The following is a 22,014-nucleotide window of genomic DNA, read 5'->3' as shown; positions in this document are numbered from 1 at the left end:
GGAATCCCATGAGTAAGTCACTAGTTCAAGTACTAGTGAGTACTAGTTCTCCAGGCACTGTGCGGTTTCAATAGCATTCACAATCTGAGGCACTGATCCACATGTTGTATGATCTACATACCTGCAGTAGGTCAGTGACTTAAAGTATTGAGGACAGGCAGATTGTAGGTTAGTACTGGCAGCCTGCATGTTTCTCTTAGAAAAGGTTTCCCCTAATTTTGTTTAACCCATTCCATGTATAGATTCAAGTTCTCAGGTATACTGCACCATGCTGAGAGCATGTAATCTACTTTCGATTTTGGAACTAAAAATGCACACTTCTAGTTCTGGGACAGAAGTAGGATGAGTATGCATCAAGAAGATTGTTGCCCCCTCCATGGTGAAGAGGCTTTGAGGAGCTTTCTTACAATGCAGGCAAGAAGTTAAGTCAAATACACTACACAGTAAACAGATTTAAAACCATTTAAAAAAAAAAAATTTACTTTCAAGGTTCAAGCAGTAGCCCAAGTCCAATGGTATTTCTTGTAGACATTGGCAGTGATGTAAAAGAAAGCTTTTTCAGGAATTCAGCAGCCTTGTAAAGAGTGCACATACGAGTAATCTTTCTGTATGTGGCCCCATTACAGAGATTCACCCTCTAGTTGTCCTGTTTATTATCGAAAAACTGAAGTATAAGAAAATTTAAAAAAAAAATTTGGGTTGTCCCCAGAACAGTATTAAAGAGGAATCTTCCAATAGAGACACTAGTTCTGGTGACTTGGAGCTCAAGACATTCCCTTAACTTGCAAGAATTTCCTCACGTCCTGTTATAGCTATGGGATAGGGGTGAATCCCCCCCCCCCCCCCCCCTAAATAGGTCACAGATGTCAAAAACTAACAGGGGTTATAACCCTCCCTCACTCTACCCAAGATGGAGAAAAAAAAAAATTATAGGTGGTTTTGCCTAGTTCTACATGGTGCCTGCCACCTCTTGGATATACTTGGGGGGGGAACGCAGCATACACAGCAGCAATGCACTCACCTCCCTTCTGCTGCCCATTCATAGAAGCTTTTGTATTTTGTAAATGAGTTTACGCAATACAAAGGCTTGAAACGCTTGAAGAAGCAGAGACCAGAGCATTCAGCTTCAGAGCCATCTTCCTGGAGCACAATAAACCTGTCAAATGTAAAGATCAGAAGTCCACAAGGTAGCAGGTACTCAGACTTCACTCATAGTACACATGCACTTTTTTTTTTTCCCCATATACACACACACACACACACACACACACACATATACACACCTTGCTGAATTCCTAGATTTCAACCTAAAGAGAGTAGTTGCTTCTACCATCAGCAGAAGTTTTGAATAGCAGTTAAAACATCTACTTATCTGCTCTAAGCATTAACTAAACAGAAAACAAAATCAAACACGCTTGCAAAGTTACATATTTTATTTTGTATCCATAACATAAAGGAAACCTTTGCCTATTTACTAAAATAACTGCCTGGAAGTTTTTATGGATTATACATTAGGAAAAATTGCTACACATTTCAAATAGTCACAAATCGGAAAGTCGTTCATTTCTATGAGACAACTGTCCAATCATTTACAAGTAAATTCTGAATCCTTTGCTTGCCATAATGATTTGCCAAAAGTAGCATTTTTTTAAGCTATGGATTTTAAATTTTGACTTCTGTTTGCATGAGTACTTTTACAGAGGCATGCTTTACATACTGTACATGTGAAGAGAACATTCAAACTGCAACAAATAGGATTTACAGAGTTGAAAGTGCATCCCATCTAAAGTTGATCTTCAACTCCCAAGTCCAAAGAAAGAAAATGCAGTAAACATAGTAACAGGACAGTCAAGAAAAATATTATTTAATTCTTAGTGCCTTAGGACGAGTTTCCCTCTACTAATGCTATTGTGAAAGCCTCTGCTCCCATCTGGCCCATGTGGAAGTCGAAGTATCCCACTGGGAAGCCCATGAGAGACAGCCTTCTTCAGTGCTAGAGGGCTACAAGGCACAGACTTGTTCTCCAAACACAGATTGTGAGCAGCAGCTTTCCGTCTTTGCACCCAAGAACTTGAACAAATCCCACTGTCATTAGAATGCTCTGGGTGTCTCCGAAACTTTTCTGGGCTTGTCCCAGAACTAGAAAATACTCTATTCCCATGATCTGTAGCCAAAGGAGAAAGGCTGTGATAAGGTTGAGAGAAGCACTTGCGTGCCAATAATGGACTAGAGCGAGGGCTGCTGAAAGAACTTGGGTTGAAAGAAATATCTGGGCTTGCAAAATTCATAGCACAAGGAAAACGAGGTGCCAAAATGGGAGAAGCTGGAGTACTGTCAGATTCTGATGAGCTATAACAAGAAGCATCCTCTGTGTATTGCAGCTTTACTGGAAGTTTACCATGTTGCTTAGCCAACTTCTTATCTGGTAAATCACAATTTTCAGTTTCATCAGACTCCATGCCACTTTTCTTGCGTGTACCTCTTCCACTTACTGGTACAACTTTGACATCATTGTCATCATTGGTGGTGCTTTGTTTGACACTAAATGTCTCTAGTGCCTTTCGAGCTCCTTCCAGGTTCTCATATTCTACAAGTGCACAATTTTTTGTAGCCAGCTCAGGATATCTAGCCAAATATTTTTTGACATCACTTGGTACTTCTTTTCCAGGTTTTAAGATGCGTACAGAAGTGAGAATGCCAAAAGAAGCAAACAGAGAAGTGGCCGTTTCCAGGAAGTTCTGGGGCTTTACAAGACTGGTCTTATCTGTACAATCTAGATTCCAGGCCAACAGTAGTTTTGTGGGAGGAAGTCCAAGCAAAGAATTTGGAACTGGAGTTTTACGCCTCACTTTGGTTTCCTCTTCATTAACCTCTAGGTTGTCTGAAAACTGGAGCGCATACAAAGTTTGTCTCCAGTCTCTAGTAAGGGACTTCATCTGAGAAAAATAAATAAAATAAAACCACGCAAGTTAAAGCATAAATCAGGATAAGTAAAAATAAGTTTGCCTGTAAATACCCGTTTTTGGACTACTCAGGGATATTACTATAATATTGCATGTAGAACTTAGTGTTATGTACATTTTATTGCATGAATACATTAACTGGTGGATATTTGCTTTTCTAAACCACTGCACATAAATACATTTACCATGCTTCTTCTCCACCTTTCACCATATTATTGCTGCCAATCTCCTACTGTGAGCAAAACAGCAACCTCTCTGTAGCATTTGCTAGACTTCTATACTGACCTATCTGAAGTGTCAGCTGTGACAATACAGCCACTGGATCCTACGTAGGTCTCTAAATCAGTTAGGAGCGCTTGTCAGCAGGGCCTGTACATTACTAGGGACCAGTGCCATGGATTTACATAGTTAGGAGACAGGCCATAGTGTAAAGCCTCGTACACACGATCAGATTTTCAGAGGACCATTCATCTGTTTTGTTGCATGCTAGTCTGTTGAAAGTGAAGAGGTTACTCACCATACGAAAATTCTCAGACAGAATACAAGAAGGGATGTATTGTGTTGAATAGTTTTGTATGTATGCTTTCGTTTGTACATGCGTAGTCTTGCCCTTACAATTTTTTTTCTCTTCGGATGAAAACCGTACTAATTAAAAACGAAAATCGGACGTTGAGTTCACATACGACAAAAATTTGCACATCCAGCTTTTGTCGGACGAAAAATCGGAATCAGCTGTTTTACTTCCGATTTTCGTATCATGTGTACAAGCCTTTAGTGTAAAGTCCCCCCACCCCTTCCACCATCACAGCAAGAAATTAGGATCTTTTACTTACTGTAAAATCCATCTCTGCGCTCATTGACAGACACAGCCTTCTTATTCAGAATTATAGGGTTATATCGCCTCTATTAGGATTTGGCAGAACAAAAAAAAAAAAAAAAAAAAAAAAAAAAAAAACACTTAGCCACGCCCATGGGCCATCCTCAGACACTATATAACCCCCTCCCTGCTCTAGGCATTCAGTTTAGTAGCCAGCAGTAATAGAAGTATAAAAAGCAAAAAACAAAAAAACAAAAAAAAACACAACCTCCATAGAGGGGTGGATGCTGTGTCTGTCAATGAACTCAAAGAAATGGATTTTGCAGCAAGTAAGAAATCCTATGGTCTCATTCGTTCATTGACAGACACAGCCTTCTTATTCAGAACCATAGGGACGTCCCAAAGCAGTGCCAAACATGTGGGGTGTGACAACGAAAATTCCCAAGGCTAAGAGCCATCCAGGTAACAAGAGCTTCACACAGGACCAGCTGGACCACAACCTGAAAGCTACCCCTTCAAGAGGGAATAGACCCTCCAAACAGCAGCCTGCAAAAACTTGCAGCCAAAAGAGGCATCTGCAGATGCTAACGCATCCACTTCATAGACTTGTGAAAATGTACACCGACAACCAGTGGTCGCCTTGCAAACTTGCACAATGGACGCATGACAACAGAAGGCCCAAGAAGCACCAAGCGCCCGAGAAGAATGCGCCGTAACAGGGAAGGAGGCACCCTATCCCTGACAGCATATCCCTCCATGCAAAGGGGGGGGGGGGTTGCAGGAACAAAAAAAAAAAAAAAAAAAAAAAAAAAAACAAACAACACAAAAACAACAACACACAACACAGCCCCTTTCTTGGCCCGACCACAAAAACCCATTCAGGACCGACAAGGCAAATTCCTTGGAAAGTGCTGACCAGGAACACAAGGTCCTTATTCAAATGGAAATCCAAGGACGGAACTCTGTAAAAAGGGGAAAAGCACCATCTTAACCTGGGTAAGGTGAACGACAAGATAACACCACCCTTTTTGACATACTGTAAGGGGAGAGGGAGAGGGAGAGGGAGAGGGAGAGGGAGAGGGAGAGGGAGAGGGAGAGGGACCAGGAAGTGCAAGACCAGGAGACACTGAAGACCACCCAGGCTGACACCTGGGCCACCATGGTACTCGAGGCCCCTCACCCGGCCCATCACAGCCAGGCCGTTAATAACCAGCGACTAAAGCAGAATGGAAGAACGGTCCTTGGGACAGTAGGTCCTTCCTGAGAGGCAGTCACCAAGGAACGTTGGTGACCGGGCACACCCGGTCGTCATACCCAGACCACCGGGACCCATCTGGAGCCAAAAGAATGACCGGAATCCTGCCAAAAAGCCACAGAGCAAACGTGGGTCACTAGAATCGCCAGAAGATCCCGTGACCTTGCCAAAACCCTTGGTACTGTCCTGTTGAGCCAGGACGCAAAACAGATCTACCTCAGGCGTGCCCCCAGCGGAGCTACATACGATGAAACACGGCCCAGTGAAGGGCCCACCCAAAGGTCCAACCCTAACCAACTGAGGTATCCGTTTTACCGTATTCTACTCCTGGAAAGCGTACGCCAGAAAGGGCCGGAACGAGACGCTCTGCCCACCGGAGGATACTGGCAACAGCCAGGGCCAACAGTCTATTTTGGCCCGCCCTGGTGAAGGACATAAGCCACCGACGTTGCCTTGTCCGACTGGATCCGTACCGGGAGCCCCCGAAGTCAATCCGTCCATGATCTAGAACTAGTCTGTTCCCATGAAGTTCCAGGATCTTACTCGGTAGTCCGGATTCCACCAATGTCCGACGACCCTGAGCAGAGCTCAGTCCCAGGACCTCTCCCCACCAAACAGGCATTGGCGTCCACCCTGCTCAATACAAGGGGAGAAAGGACTTACCCCACTGAAGAACCAGAGAGTGAAGCCATCAAAAAAAATAATAAATAAATAAATAAAATAATATGATACCATCGGACCCAACACCCACATGTAGATCCGCAGAGGGGCCCACCTGCCAGACATTAAATGGCTTAAAAAAAAAAAAAAAAAAAAAACGCAGTCTGCAACTTCCGGAGTATTGTCCGGGAGAAGAACATGCTGGCCAGAGCTGAAGCCCAGGTCAGGCTCAGATAATCCAAAGATCTGGCAGGGCCAAGCAGACTTCCGGTAGTATAGACTCCACTGAAATCAGTCAAGGTTTGTATAAGAATTCCGTTGCTCCTCTGAGTAGTCGATGAGTCAGAAAAGAAGATCGTTCAGGCAGCCCAGGATCGCAAACCTCCACTGACGTAACCATGCCAGATCCGGGGCCAACACCACGTGAACACCCAAGGAGCGGTGGCCAGACCCAAAGGGGTAACACTACACACACCTAATGCTCCGCACCCAGAGAAAAAAAAAATTATTTTTTTAATGTAAAAAAAAAAAAAAATTATAAGGGGGAGGAAGGGCTGGAGTCGACACATGATAGAATGCGCAAGTAGCATTCATGATGTCGATAGAAGTCAGAAAGTCCCCATGATGAAGGAGTGCCACCGCTGCGCAGATGTACCCCCACACGGCAGGTCAAGGCCTTGAGGTCCAAAATTTGACGCACCATGCCCTCCATCCTGTAGGCTGAACAGGTTTGAATAAAACACCTGAAACCATTCTCAGCACGGGAACCGGGACCATCACACTCTACAGCAACTTGGCTTGCATAGCAGCCTCCCCCCCCGGACAAGAGATCCCAGCAGGGAACCAGGTCCTTACTCCTGATTAGGCAGAAAATAAAATTAAAAAAAAAAAAAAAAAAAGGAAGTCTAGAGCAGGGAGGGGGTTATATACTGTCTGAGGACGGCCCATGGGCATGGCCAAGCGTTTTGTTTTTGTTCTGCCTAGTCCTACTCCCAATAGAGGCGATATAACCCTATGGTTCTGAACAAGAAGGCTGTGTCTGTCAATGAACGAATGAGAAAAGTGGATTTCACGCACAGGGGTCAAACGCTCACTGTGCATGAAGCCTAAGACTGCGTTAGCCATACAGGCTTAATTTCAGTGCTGGTTGATATGACCAACAGCTTTGAGAGCATATCAAAGCTCTACACTACCAAGACAGCCTAGTAATGAGGTGTTGGTGAGTGATTGCATCTAGAAGACAATGATCCTGAAGTCTCTTCCTGTGCATCTGATGTCCAATCTTTGCTGGAAACGTCAGAGGGTACAGAGACCGGATCAACCGCAACCTCTACAACTCCTAATGATACAGTAATGGATTTGTATTATCTTTACATGCACACAAATTTTCAATGTTTATTTTGCCTGAACAATCTCCCTATTTGGAATATGCATACCCCTCAAGCCCCATAGCATCCACATATTGTTTTTCCACAAACCTCATTAAGGCTACGTACATACCTATGCTATTTGCTTTTGATCTGTTCCTGTCATGCATTTTTCACACTTTTGCATTTTTTTTTATGCTATCATTTTTGTCCAATTTGTTGTTGGGTAGATAAAAAAAAAGCAAATTGTGGCGAAATTACGGTAAAAACGCACTGAAAAAAAAAAAAAAAAAAAAAGATGGTTGTGAATGTGTCCCATAGGAAAATAGGTTATATGGACTGTAGTGTGTTTCTGCAAAAAGCATTTAAAAACCATATAGGTATGAACCAAGCCTAAGCTACTTTCTGATGACAAATACTGACTCCAGCATGAGCTGCACATCACTGTTCATCACTGCTCAGGGCTGGCTTCCATATAGCGCAGCTGACACTACAAGGGCACAATTGGGAGATAGCTGTTAACTCCTTAAGGCTAGGTTCACATCTATGCAGGTTGCAGTTGATGCATTTTTCTGGCACATTTTGCATTTTTTTTTTTAAAATGCGTTTTTGCCAATAGGAATGTATGACAGTTCTGTTCATGTACTGCAACTTTGATGTGACTTTACACTCTGGCACTCAAGTGCCTCAAAATTGAATCAGTAGTGCAGGAACCTTTATGTGTCCAAAGTCGCATGTTCAGGCTAGGGTTAAGGGCTAAGGTTAAGGCTAGCGTTATAACCCAACAATAGCCCTTAACCCTAGCATGAGACTTTGGACACAAGGGTTCCTGCACTACTTTGATGCTACTTGAGTGCCAGAGTGTAAAGCCACATCAAAGTCACACTACATGAACAGAACTAATATTTTCCAATTTCCAATCTTAAGAATAACTTGTTTTGAGATTTTACCATTTGATCTTAGATTCATTTCATGCTCATGTTATTTGTATTTATTCAAAAAGAAAAAGTTATACCTGTGCAGATCAGTTGTCAGCAATGTGCACTTTAAATTATTTTCACTTATGAGCCAGTTTATTATACTGCTCCTTATTACAGTTGTGCTCATAAGTTTACATACCCTGGCAGAATTTATGATTTCTTGGGCATTTTTCAGAGAATATGAATTATAAAAACACAAAACTCTTTTCACTCATGGTTGGTGTTTGGCTGAAGCCATTTATCAACTGTTTACTTTTTGTAAATCATAATCACAACAGAAACTACCCAAATGAACCTGATCAAAAGATTACATACGCTGGCGATTTTGGCCTGATAACATGCACACAAGTTGACACAAAGGGGTCTGAATGGCTATTAAAAAGGTAACCATCCTCACCTGTGATCTGTTCACTGGAATTAGTGTGTGTGTACAAAATGTCAATGAGTTTCTGGACTCCTGATAGATCCTTGCATCTTTCATCCAGTGTTGCACCGACGTTCCTGGATTCTGAGTCATGGGGAAAGCAAAAGAATTGTCAAAGCATCTGCGGGAAAAGGTATTTGAACTGTATAAAAAACAGGAAAGGGATATAAAAAGATATCCAAGGAATTGAAAATGCCAGTGTTCAAACTCTAATTAAGAAGTGGAAAATGAGGGTTTCTGTTGAAACCAAACCACGGTCAGTTAGACCAACTAAAATTTCAGCCACAACTGCCTGGAAAATTGTTCGGGATGCAAAGCAAAACACAAATAACTTCAGGTGAAATACAGGACTCTGAAAACATGGTGTGGCTGTTTCAAGATGCACAATAAGGAGGCACTTGAAGAAAGACATTACTACGCAAATGCCACAAAGTATCCCACTTACAATGTGCCAAAACAGCACACACAAGCCTCAAACCTTCTGGCACAAAGTCATTTGAAGTGTCAACAAGTCCTATGATGAAAAGGTATACCATTCCTACTGTGAAACACGGAGGTGGATCACTGATGTTTTGGGATGTGTGAGCTACAATGGCACAGGAAATTTGGTAAAAATGTATGGCAAGATGAATGTAGTAGGTTATCAAAAAATACTGGAGGAACATTTGCATTCAGCAGCCAGAAAGCTGCACATGGGATGTACTTGGACAAGGCCGATCCTAGGGTCACAGACGCCTGGGTGCAGAAATATTTCTGGCGCCCCCACGTGGACGTGGTCATCTTAACAACTCCTCCCCTTTACAAATGTTTTTATGGCAACGACTCAAACACAGATGCTCCCCTTAGAAGTCTTTGTTACCCTAGGATCCTCCCATGATCTCTTAATGAAAGAAAATACAGGAAGAGAGTATACTAATGAGACCTGGAGGGGACTTTCTCTGATGCACACACTGAGGGCTGTCTGTTAGAAAGAGCCAGCAGACATGATACAAGAGACGGTCAGAGACTGCAGACATGGCACAGGAGACTGTCAGAGACTGCAGATATAGTACAAGAGATGGTCAGAGACTGCAGTTCCTATGGACGTTAGTAGATAATGGCCAATCGGCCCTCTCACCTGACCCAGCGATACAGCAATGGTTCCTCTGATTGGGAGTCAGCTCACTCTGAATTGCCCATGGCGACTCCGCTGAGTAGCACCCAGATCTGTATTCTGGAAATGACTCCACTCCTTTCTCTGCCAGGGATCTCCCTCTCCTGCAGTTTCAGTGTTACAGTGGGGCTGCCAGTCCTCAAGACTACATGTGCCACAATCCTCTTTCTATTCTATTTCTTCCCTGGCTGATATGAAGACGGGGGAAGAAACAGTGGGAGGCTGTGCTGGCCAGCACTGCTCACTACTACAGCAGTGCACGTGAGGAAAGGGAGGGGGAGAGGGTAAAGAAGAGCCCGCAGCTACAGTGGGTCACTAGGGTCAGTGTCACCCCCCTTCCACCAACTATAGTCGCCGCCCAGTACGGCCCCCCCTCCACTAATTATAGACCCTCTTAGTCAGTGCAGACCCCTCCCCTTAATCAGTATTGACCCAAGACAAACGACCCCCCCCCCCAATTAGTACAAACCCCCCCAGGACAACCCCCCTCAATTACTACAGACCCCCAGGACAAACCCCCTCTCTCCATTAGTACAGACCCCCCCCCCCCAGACAAACCGCCCCCCCCCTCTCCATTAGTACAGACCCCCCAGGACAAACCGCCTCCTCTCGATTAGTACAGACCACCCAGGACAAACTCCCCCTTATTAGTACAGACCCCCCCCTCCATTAGTAGAGACCCCTCAAGGACAAACCCCCCCCCCCCTCTATTAGTAGAGACCCCCCCTTCCATTAGTGTACATAAAAACACCGGGCGGTAGCTAGAGGAGGACAGTGTGCAGCCGCGCCGCTCGGGTGCAGATGGAGACAGGCTTGGATGGGAGTGAGAGACAGGAGGAGAACACGTCAGGAACGGACCGCCCCCCCCCCCCCCCCCAAGCGATGTCACTGCGCGGCTGGCTTCTCTCCACACAGACCAGCCGCTCCGATCTCCAGCGGCTGCTCTCCTTCTGACAGTAGGGAAGGGCTTGAGCCTAGAAAAATACAGCGGCGGCGGTGACCTGCGGAGGGAGCTGCCTCTGGACACAAGGAGGAGGCTTCAGCGCCCCCACCTCTCTAGCGCCCGGGTGCACTGCACCCTGAGCACCCGCCTGGGATCGGCCCTGTACTTGCACATTCCAAACATGACAATGATCCAAAACACAAGGCAAAGTTGACCTGCCATTGGCTACAGCAGCATAAAGTAAAGGTTCTGGAGTGGCCATCTCAGTCTTCTGACCTCAATATCATTGAGCCACTCTGTGGAGATCTCAGATGTGCAGTTCATGCAAGACAGCCCAAGAATTTACAAGAACCAGAGGCTTTTTTGCCAAGAGGAATGGGAAGCTTTACCATCCAAGACAGAGCCTCATCCACAAATACTACAAGAGAGTTCAAGCGGTCATTGATGTTAAAGGGGGCAATACACGGTATTAAGAACAGGTGCATGTAAACTTTTGATCAGGGTCATTTGGGTAGTTTCTGTAGTGATTACAATTAAAAAAAAAGATAGTAAACGAAACAGTTGATTGATAATAAATAGCTTTAGCCAAACACTAACCATAAATAAAACACGTTTTTGTGTTATTCATATTGTCTGAAAAATGGCCAAGAAACCATAAATTCTGCCAGGGAATGTAAACTTATGAGCGCAACTGTATATAGCTAGTCTTTGTTCTCTGGGCAAGAGAACCCCCCCCCCCCCCCCCCCACACACACACACACACACACACACACACACACACACACACACACACACACACACCCTACAAACAACCCCACCACACCTTTCTGTCCATTTCTATTTCCTCAGCTTTGTTTTAAAAGGACTAGGAGCAAACAGAATTTGCCTGCACAATTTTTTAGATTGTTCCACATCTCAAACATTTATCATTGTAATTTAAAATTGCATGAGAACTAGCATGGATCTCTATAGCAATAACCTTGAATAAAAAAGTACGCTGTTCTGGGCTTTTATGTCTGTTGTCTTGTAATATATGCCCAAGAACCACCCAATGTATACTGAAAATGTTTTTACTATTGTACTACAATTTTAAAATAGTATTTTGGCATTTTCGACTTTACAATATATAAAAAAAAAAAAAAAAAAAAAAAAAAAAAAAAAAACTTCCATTACAGCGTTATTACATTTGTTTTTTTTTATCCGGGCACCCTGCTGCATTATGCCAGAATGTGCCAATACTACACATGACAGACTTACCGGTAAAGGAAGCCCTCCAGCATTGTACTGTCAGTGCAGGGGTGCTTCAATCATCACCCCTTTTCCTGCGTTCACTCCATTCAGCCACTTGACAGCCATAATGTCACTCTTGCATATCGCCATGAGACAGAGCAGGTGCTATTACATACTTTGAATTGCGCATGCATGAGTGTACATTACTGCCGACAGGCAGGAGGAAGCATTTATGGCTGAAAAGACCACACTTGCCAGCTTTAGGTTTAAAACCCACTTTAAAAGCGGAGTTCCACCCAAATAAAAAAGAAAAAAAAAAAAAAAAAAAGGCTGTTTGAAAGTGTTCTATAAAGGGTTTTTTAACCATCTACTTTATTCACCACTTACGAATTGTCATTCCTTAGCAAAACTGTTTGAAAACAAAAGAAACTCCTCACCTTTTTGAAAGACGTAAGTAATTTAATGCTGACAAAACCAAACTTGTTTTTCTGTACATGTTTGAGCAGAAAGGCATCGCGAGACAAATTCTCATCCGACAGGTAAAACTCTACTTGGCTTACAATCTTTTCAATTAGCTTCATATCAGGAATCCCCAAATCACCTTCACAGGAGTCCTCATCCAAGGTTTCAGTCATATCACAGAAACTTCTGTAAAACAATCATGAGAGAAGTCCCAATTTTACAGCAGCAGAGTGCTTCTCACCATTTACTCAGCAGTCTATCAGGGCAATGTATTTGTTAGGTGTAACCTGGACTGTAGCTGATAACTGCTGAGGAACTTCTTCCTTTGTTGCTGATGTATTATCCTTCTGCATTGTGAGCAGGGTTAAACTCAATATGTATTAATGCAGAAGTGCAGCAGCCACTTAAGTAGACCACTTCGCAATGATTGTCCGTTAAGTGCCCCCAGCGCAAGGGGCAGCCATCTTGGCTGGGTTTGGATCAATCCTGGAGAATCGTGGTTGGCTGATGCAACAAAGCAAGAAGTAGGTATCTGCAGATTGCTGAGGAAAAGAAGGGACAGTGAAAAAGCTAGGAGGGGGTGTCCGAAAGACTTGGCTTCTGGATTAACAGAACCCTGCCATAGCTGACCACAATCAGGTGACAGAAACAAAGACTGCACATTGCATAAGGCCTTGCCTCAGAGTCCAGGAACATTCTCCCTGGGAGGGCGGGAGGTGCGATTTGGATGCCTGGCGAGATTAGACTGGACAACAAGAAACCACTCCTACCTCTTGTAAGGGGGGAGGGAGGAAAAAAAAAAAAAAAAAAAAAAGGGGGGGCTGAGAGAAGCAGAGACTGTCTCCGTAGGATTTACCATAGCATCTCCCAAACCTGTCTGACTTGAACTGGACTTTTACTGAATCAGAACGTGTGACCCAGTATGGTCTGGTAAGACAATATTCCACAATTCAACGGCTCCTCAGGGGGTACGCATCTACATTGTGCCATAAGATATAGGAACGCTAAGCTTGTTTTTTTTTAGGGTTCTGTGTGGATAAACTGTACAAAAATGTAAAATTGAAAGTAAACTTCATAGTACAGGACAAATAAAAACGAAGTGATCAATTCAGATGGTTTGTGGTTTAAATCTGTATGCCCTTTATAGTTTCTGGAGAATGTCAGCAAATTGACACTTGCCAAACGCTACATAGAATAAGGCAGCTTTAACCACAGATTAATAGTATCCGATACGAAGGATTCCTTTGTCTATTGGGGGGGGGGGGGGGGGATTCCTAGATAGGTCTGTCTCTGGATGTAAACAGCCATTAGTGATTGATGGTCACCTACAGGGGGAGGTATAACTAAAGTTTAGAGATTAGTGGCAATAGTAGGAAGGCTGTGCAGAAATCTTGTGAATGAGGGAAGTTTAATGAACCACATAGTACAAGATGTGGCAGATATGGATGTTCTCAGCTCATTCATCGTAAACCACTGTGGCTCCATTATTGTGCCATTTTAGTGGTAGATGTGCCTCGGTTATATATTGGGGAGCCTTCAAGTCATTGCTAGAATTTCCTCTGACCCAATGAGAAAAGGATTGGCCACTGCCTGTATCAGGAAATCTGCCAGGGAAATACCATGGTCACGCCTGACAAAAAAAAAAAACCATCAGCAGTAAAATGCTGCCCTTTCATGTATTGTGGACTTGGAGAAGGTTTGTTCAGGAAATTGGCGGCTGATAGGATTGATTGTTGTGCAATTCTGTGTTATGCTAGGAAAGATTGGTGCTGTAACCTTAAGGTAAGACAAGGAGCGTTGTTTACCAGATGAACAGTGCAGCCAAAGTAGGATATTTCAATAGGGTTCAATGGATAACTCTTTATATGAGTCATCAGCTGTCAACGGGCTGATTGAAGAAAAAAAAAAAAAAAAAAAAAAAAAAAAAAAAAACACACCCCACAACAAAATTTTGTTTGGGTACAACGTTGGCCAACCGCACAATTGTCAGTTAAAGAGACGCAGTGCTGTATCGCAAAAAATGGCCTGGTCATTAAGGGGGTAAATTCTTCCGGTCCTTAAGTGGTTAAAAGGAATTTTTATTGTTACACTTTCATCATTAAAATTATTGCTCCTGTAAAAAGATCTAAAAAAATAAAATAATTTGCATTGATACATGTCCCCCAGGGCAGTGCTCAGTCCCCATACCTTTTTATGGCCAATAACTTGCAAATAAGCCTTCAAAGGGTATAGACTAGGCCAGGGATATGCAATTATCGGACCTCCAGCTGTTGCAGAACTACAAGTCCCATGAGGCATAGCAAGACTGACAGCCACAAGCATGATGTGTCTTGTAGTTTTGCAACAGCTGGAGATCCGCTAATTGCATATCCCTGGACTAGGCTCGGAATAATAATATATATATATATATATATATATATATATATATATATATATATATATATATATATATATATATATATATATATACACACACACATATATATACATACACATACATACATACATACACTGCATATAGTGAGGCAAGCCTATTAAATTAGTCATATATATATGAAGTATTGCTAAGAGTGTTAGTTTTTACCTGTCAGAGGAGCCTAGGTACTCATTCCTAGATTCCTGCCTCAGTCTGGAATTAAATGAATGTGGGCGAACATCAACGGGTAGGCTACAGATGCTGTTAAGAGATCTTGGATATGGATACCCCCCAGGAGATGCCATGATGTTCACATAAGGCTGAAAACACAAATTAGATAGTTACACATATGCAGGCTTGCTGCCATTAAATATTTTTCAGGTTTAAAACTTATGGTACAATATGTACACAGAACTGCAACATTCATGCTGCAGTGCCAGGGTAGTAAGGGGTTTATAGATTAGCACTATGTAACAGGAACCAAACTCTGAAATCTGTAAACAAAAAAAAAAAAAAAAAGGCAAGCAGAGGGCAAACATTGCCTGGTGTCTCCTACCCACTAGGTTCTCCCCAATTACTGATGTACCATGGCTTGCTCTGCACCACATCTCTGCAGAGATGGCCATCTTGGTAGAGTGAGTACTTGCTTTCCCATGGAAGAACCTCCCACAAAGAGGACAATGAAAAGCACAGTAGTGAGATCAATATCCTGAGACATTTTTTTTTTACTTTGACGTGAAGAACTGTATTGACCATAGTGTACAGCCCTATCCATAGCCTCCTGACCCTGGGACATGTTCAGCATAAGTGCAATACTACCGGGACATGACTTGTAATGAGTTTTCCAGGGCAGTCACACTATAGGTCAAATTTAAACAGAGCTTCCCACGTATTATTCTAATCCTTAGAAGGCAAGATGGTACCGAAATTGTGTTCCCATCTTAAGCAGAAAGTTTGGGCGTGCATGTTGGTGGGGTTCAGTATGGTTGAGCACAGCAGAGAAATAAGACAAAGTCGTTGAGCATGACTAGCATCTAGACTCAAATGCTGTCGTGGTTAAAGACCAGTTGTGATTTCCAATTAGGGATTCTACTAGAAAGCAGGTTTGGATGTAGTGCAACCTTTTGGAGTCAAGTATATTGTAAGAGTCTTAGCTGTTGGAATGAGCAAATGCCCCTCATATTTAAAAAGCAATAAGCTATCATTATGGTCACCAATTCAACTTTTTCTCACTTCCTCTATTCTTCCCAGGTCAGCTCAAAATCCCACAGACATTTCTTGTCCTGAAAAAGGTCCAAGGTGTCTACCATCCAATGATCACAATTACATCAGTGGACCCAGCAGCAATGGGCCTATCACTCAAGTAATGTAGCTATAGAATTTTCATGGACTGGAGGCTAGACGGTGGGCTTAAATACAGCCCAAGTCCTCCTGCAAATTCAGGCTGACCTGCAGTCAGCCTTCCCACTTGTACTCGGAGTCTCTAGTAGACCGTATTAGGAAAGGTATGAAGGGAAAACAGGAAGTGACCTGGGGGGTGCCATAGTCAGTATGCCTAAAGGGGACAAAAATAAAGACAGTAGGATGAGCTAGCAAAACAGAATTTATTGAAAGTCACCATATGCAGCATAAAAAGATAGTATCCATGTATGAAGCATGCTGAATTCCACCTACCCAACTTCTTAATTACATGAACAGGGACCCCTTGGTGAGAAACAGCGGAAACCGCCCCTACCCTGATAGAATGGCTGGAATAAGCTTTGCCGGACCTACCTAGGTTTGACAGCAGGGTGCGGCAAAGTTTCATGAACTTTTCATGAAGTTTCATGAGGGGAGTACTAGGGAAAGGTAAAAGTGGACTATCCCTGGGTTTAGTGATCACCAAGAGCTGATCTAAAACTGATCGGGCACCAGGCATCGCTGGTCTCGAAAACCCTAATGTCAGCACCGGCTCCTGCCTGCTGCGTCTTGCAAGCGTCCAGAAGCAACTGGAAATGATCAGTGTACCTAACTGGTAGATCAAGAGTATACGGCATCTCGTCCAGTACAAATGAACTTACCTGACGAAACCATAGAAAGCCAGCTACATGGCCACCTTGAGGACCAAGCTGGGTAGCAGCCCAAAAAGGAGCCCTGGAGTGTAAAAACAGACATGCCCCGAAAAATATGCCCTGTAATGGAGAGTCTGCTAACCATGGTGGGGGGGGGGCTACGCTTCTGAATCTCCTTGAAAATGGCCTAAATGGGATGTGCTGCATAAATGGATGGCCTATTAGGGTCCCGCAAGGGCAACAATGCTGGACACCTACCAGATATGCCTTTATAGTACTGTAAGGATAGCTTGAGCTGAGTGGTAGAAAGCAACAAACGCAAGTAGATATAGAATGTTGTGGCAATCACACCTAGGATACCTAGACTAGAAAGCCTGGAAGGTATTCCAGGCTGTGTCATAAGCCTACCTGGCGTTAACTGGCAATGACCTGTTGATCAAAACTGCTGCGCCGGCCCAGTTGGAATCTAGTCCATTGTTAGCGAGAAAAGCAGTGATAGTGACACAGGTGTCCGAGTCTCGGACCTGTCGGAAAATAGCGGGTAATGTGAATGATTCTGCGCAAAAGGAAGTAAATACTAAACAAAAACACTAAAAGAACTGCTGCCTCTACTAATTACTACCACTAGGTGGAGTACGTGATTGGAAAGAAAATAAAGTAGATATGGCGCTGTTCTATATCTGTGTTTAAAGTTAACTAAATGAATAAATTTGTTGGTGAATATACACATGAAAGTGCAACTAACGTGTACACTACATAGCTTTACATGTGTCCTTTCACCAAGAGAAGGAAAAATATTATCAAAATATACGAACAAATATGAATAAAGTATCAATTGGTTAAATAACCTCTGTGCAAATATGTCAAGTGCTAGACCGATAAATCCTCCACAAAAAATGTGTTTAGAAGACGAATATTCCCATTAGTACTTTTAAAGTGCTTCTGTGCAAAAACTTTATGCATTAAAAACAATGTGTGTAGTCCCAACTTTAAATATCCAAAAATAAAGTGCTTCTGTGCTGGTGAAAACAGTAATTGTGTTGGCATTTTCACTTTGCAAAAGGTGATCACAGCATGCGTGCTTTATCCGTGCTCTTATTGTGGCTGCACTCACCAGAATCCCCCCCCCCCCCCTTGGGGTATGGAGCATTCACAGTATCTGCCACTGTGCAGCACTCTGGAGGCTGGATAATCCCTGATGTATTAATATACATCAGGGATTAATATAATTTCCACTCTTGTCCCATAAGTCATATAAAGCATAGGAGAAAAGGATTCCAATAGTGTGATATTGTTTCAACTATTTTATTGCTTAAAAGCATGAAAAAGGTACTCATTCAGTGAAAGACATAAAAGCATTTGTTGCTGACACAAAAGGCAGTGACCGGAAGTGATGCAAAAGCGTGTGCTGACCCCGCCCAAGGCACTCTTGCATCACTTCCAGTCACTGGGTTTTGTGTCAGCAACAAATGCTTCTATGTCTTTTACTGAATGAGAGTACCTTTATGGTTTTAAGCAATAAAATAGTTGAAACAATATCACACTATTGGAAGCACTTGCCCGCATCCTGATCCAATCCCCCCATTGTGACAGCGGGCTCTCCCCCCCCACAAATAGAAGCTCTTTTGGAGACAGACAGACACTACATTCCCCCCTCCCCCCCCCAAAAAAGAATAAATCGCAGTAAGCATATATTGATTGGTTTGCGCAAAAGTTATAGCGTCTACAAACTATGGGAAAGATTTATGGATATTTTTTTTAACTAGTAATGGCGGTGATCTGTGATTTTTTTAGCAGTAATGTGACATTGCGACGGACAAAGCGGACACTTGACACATTTTTTGGGACCATTGACATTTATACAGCAAACAGTGCTATAAAAATGCACTAGTTGGGGGGGGCGTGGCCTGGACAGCGATGTGAGCGGACGTGCGAGACTGTAGCTCCGCTGACGGCAGATCCTCCTTCACCCATCCTGCACGATAGAAACACCGAAATCCTCTCTAAAATAACCAGGGACCGGGCACGGACCCCCGAGCACATCATGTCCCCGCCGAAACGATCCAACGCAGCCTCCTCGTCCCTCGAGAGATACCGCAGGACGGAATGGGATGCCGAGGGCCAAGATGGCGCCGCGCCAGCAGAGCACGCGGCTTCTCCCACAGAACAAGCGCCTAATGACAGTACCAAGGTACTTGAGGCAATCTCTCTATGTCAGTCCACCTTGACAACAAAAATAGAGGAGGTGAAGGTGGACATCTCACTAATTAGACACGATATGACAAAAATTAGGGAACGGGTCACTGAGGCTGAGACCAGAATCGGGCGGGTGGAAGATACGCTATATCCTATGCAGAACTCACAGGAGGACATGCAGCGTCAGCTGCAACAATTGGCACAGAAACAGGATGATTTAGAGAACCGGACCCGCAGGTCCAATCTCGGGTTTATTGGACTGCCAGAGGGCTCCGAGGGTACTGACCCAGCCACCTTCTTAGAGCAACTTCTGATTAAAACGTATGGGAGGGAGGCATTTTCAACTACTTTTGTAGTGGAACGCGCCCATCGCATGCCAGCCCGTCGCCCACCTGAGGGGGCACCCCCGCGCACATTTATAGCAAAGCTGCTGAATTTCAGGGACCGTGACGCGGTCCTAAGGCTGGCAAGACTGAAGGGAAATATCCCATATCAATCAGGTTCCATCTCAGCGTTCCCGGACTTTTCAGCAGAGGTCCAGCGCCAAAGAGCCCGATTCTCCGACATTAAACGTCGCCTGAGAGCGCATCATAAAATATGCAATGCTTTTTCCAGCCTGCCTTCGTGTGGTGGGAGAGGATCGTGTTCATTTTTTTGAAGACCCAAACCTGGCTTCCACATGGCTGGATCAGCAAGATGTGCAGAGAAAACGTCCTGCCTGATGCATACCCTCGCTACCAACCAAAGTAAGTGACATTGCACTACTCTTTAAACTGAGCTATTTCTCATGACCCCCGCAATCCAGACCCATAGATGTAACTCCACTGACCTCACGAACGTTGGATGTTCACTGAACATTATATTCTGCGGCCCTGATTCTACCCTCTATACACCTTGGCCTTCCACCGATAAAATCCTATAAAGCCATCATGCCTTATACATTGTTCAAGGTCCATACGTACTCTGCCACAGGATCTTTATGTTTCCCGTACAAGTGCCTTCACGACAACCAATACTGGAACAGTCTGTCACTTTGGATCACTCAACCAATCTTATACCCCATTTTTATATCCTCCATTTTGTTTTAAACCCTCGCCTTACCACCAGTTGCATCTTACTGTATTACGGAGGACTGCTACGACCCCATCACTACCTATGGATTACGAGGACTTTTTCCTTGCTATACACAAATTCCTTTCGCCAATCGCCATAGTGGAAATGGTTCCTACCATACGGAAACTTTCCTATTTGCCGTATAATTGTTGCTACGTGTGCTTCATCGCTGGTGTATTACCCAGTACTTGTTCGCCCCCAAAGGGTGTTTGATTATGTCGCCACTGTCGTTGCCCAATAGGCTATTGACGGTATTGACCTGTTTAATGTGCACCTGTTTTTTGCTTTTTTGTTTTAATTTTCTTTGTAGTAACACCCTTTTTCCTTACAGCTGCACTAGGTTTGAGTTACATGCCCCAGTCAAGTTTGGGCGACTGAGGGCAGGGAGGGAAAAAGTTAAGGTTCAAGTTAAGCTAAGAAAAATGTACAACAACTTGCAACGCACTGTAATGAATGTGTATGTATACTGTTATCTGGAGGAGAGAGGAGTGACTGAGATCACCTTGGGGAGACGGGGGATGGCATGCGCCCCTAACGAGTACCATAACTTTATCCTAAAAGAAAATTGGAGATGTCATTCAAATGGCTAATTTAAAAATTCCTTATTTGGAATATCCGCTGGATTCGGGACAAAATCAAACGCACGGCTGTCTTCACCTGCCTTAAAACATACCGTGCAGACATCACAGTTTTAGTTGAGACCCATGTTACAGGACAGCTCCAGCTCGCGCTGAGGCAGCCCTGGATAGGTTGGGCGTTTCATGCTACTCACACTCCCTACTCCCGCAGGGTCTCGGTCCTTATAGCTAAAAAACTGCACCTTTTGCGTTAATTTCAGTACGCACAGATCCCCATGGCAGCTTTGTTTTCATACATTGTACATTATATGGCTCCCAATACTTGATTATGGCATTCTACATACCCCCACCATACAAATCCAATCTAATTACGGAAGGCCTACTATATATGGCTCAACACCCCAATATACCCGCTATCTGGATGGGGGATTTTAATATGGTATTGAATCCACAGATAGATAGAACACAGTCAAGCCAAAATGTCCACCTCCCAGACACTACCAGACTAGGACGCACACTAAAAGAATTCTCTGACTGACGTCTGGAGATATAGACACCCTCATGATTTGGCGTACTCGTGCTTTTCGGCAACCCACTCCACTATGTCCCGCATTGACCTTATTTTAATTTCTGACATGATACTTCCCCAACTAATAGACTCAGGATATCACACTAGATCCCTCTCTGACCATGCCCCTTGCTGGACAACATTGCAATTTACCCAGTACGCTGGACCTCGAACCTGGCGTTTACACCCCTTCTGGTTGTCAATGGTAAGGGACCAAGAGGAGACACACACGGAATGGAAATTCTTTTTTAGAGTTAACCAAAACACTGCCTCTGTGGGACACATCTGGGAGGCGTACAAATTACATGTCCGCACTATTCTAACTTCCCGTATAAATAGAATTAAAACCTCCTCCAATTTACTTCTTGAGCAGGCCTCAGATAAGATTGACTTACTAACAAAAGAATTTCACAAAGACCCCAGTCAGGAAAGAGCAGCAACACTTAGACTTCACACACGACTACTGGACCAACTACACTACTGCAAAGCTAAAAAGAAGCTCTTCTTCCTAAAGCAACGCGTGTTCGAGCAAGGGGAGCGTGCTGGCAAATTACTAGCATACCTAGCCCACCAGAACACCAACCCCCCAAAATATCAAAATCTCAGATCCCCCTGCAGTAGCAGAAGCATTTCGCAACTATTACTCGGACCTGTACTCCTCTAAGGTAACAGTCACTGTACAGGAAACCAGATCATTCCTCCAGAAAATCCCCTTTCCACAATTATCTGAACCTCAATTACAAGAACTAGAGGCTCCCCTCACACTAGATGAAATTACCCTAGCTATAGCATCCTTGGCACTGGGTAAAGCGCCAGGAGGAGATGGTATCCCATTGGA

At 43.7% G+C, this 22,014-nt stretch overlaps 1 pseudogene across 1 annotated transcript in view; it reads right to left on the bottom strand.

The window, feature by feature from the left end:
- Positions 1–1,228: 1,228 nt before the first annotated feature.
- LOC141108090 (la-related protein 6-like) overlaps positions 1,229–22,014 on the bottom strand; it is a 30,233-nt pseudogene continuing 9,447 nt past the window's right edge. Inside the window, exons 3-5 of the transcript XR_012236009.1 lie at positions 14,839–14,990; positions 12,230–12,440; positions 1,229–2,936 (exon numbers count right to left, since the gene is read on the bottom strand). The product of XR_012236009.1 is annotated as a la-related protein 6-like (transcript). The remainder of the gene's footprint in view (positions 2,937–12,229; positions 12,441–14,838; positions 14,991–22,014) is intronic.

The sequence above is a fragment of the Aquarana catesbeiana genome, linkage group LG01, assembly GCF_042186555.1.
Source record: "Aquarana catesbeiana isolate 2022-GZ linkage group LG01, ASM4218655v1, whole genome shotgun sequence".
NCBI classification, from domain to species: Eukaryota; Metazoa; Chordata; class Amphibia; order Anura; family Ranidae; genus Aquarana; species Aquarana catesbeiana.
The sequence above is the reverse complement of the archived record's forward strand: the minus strand, read 5'-3'. Positions and strand labels throughout refer to the sequence as shown.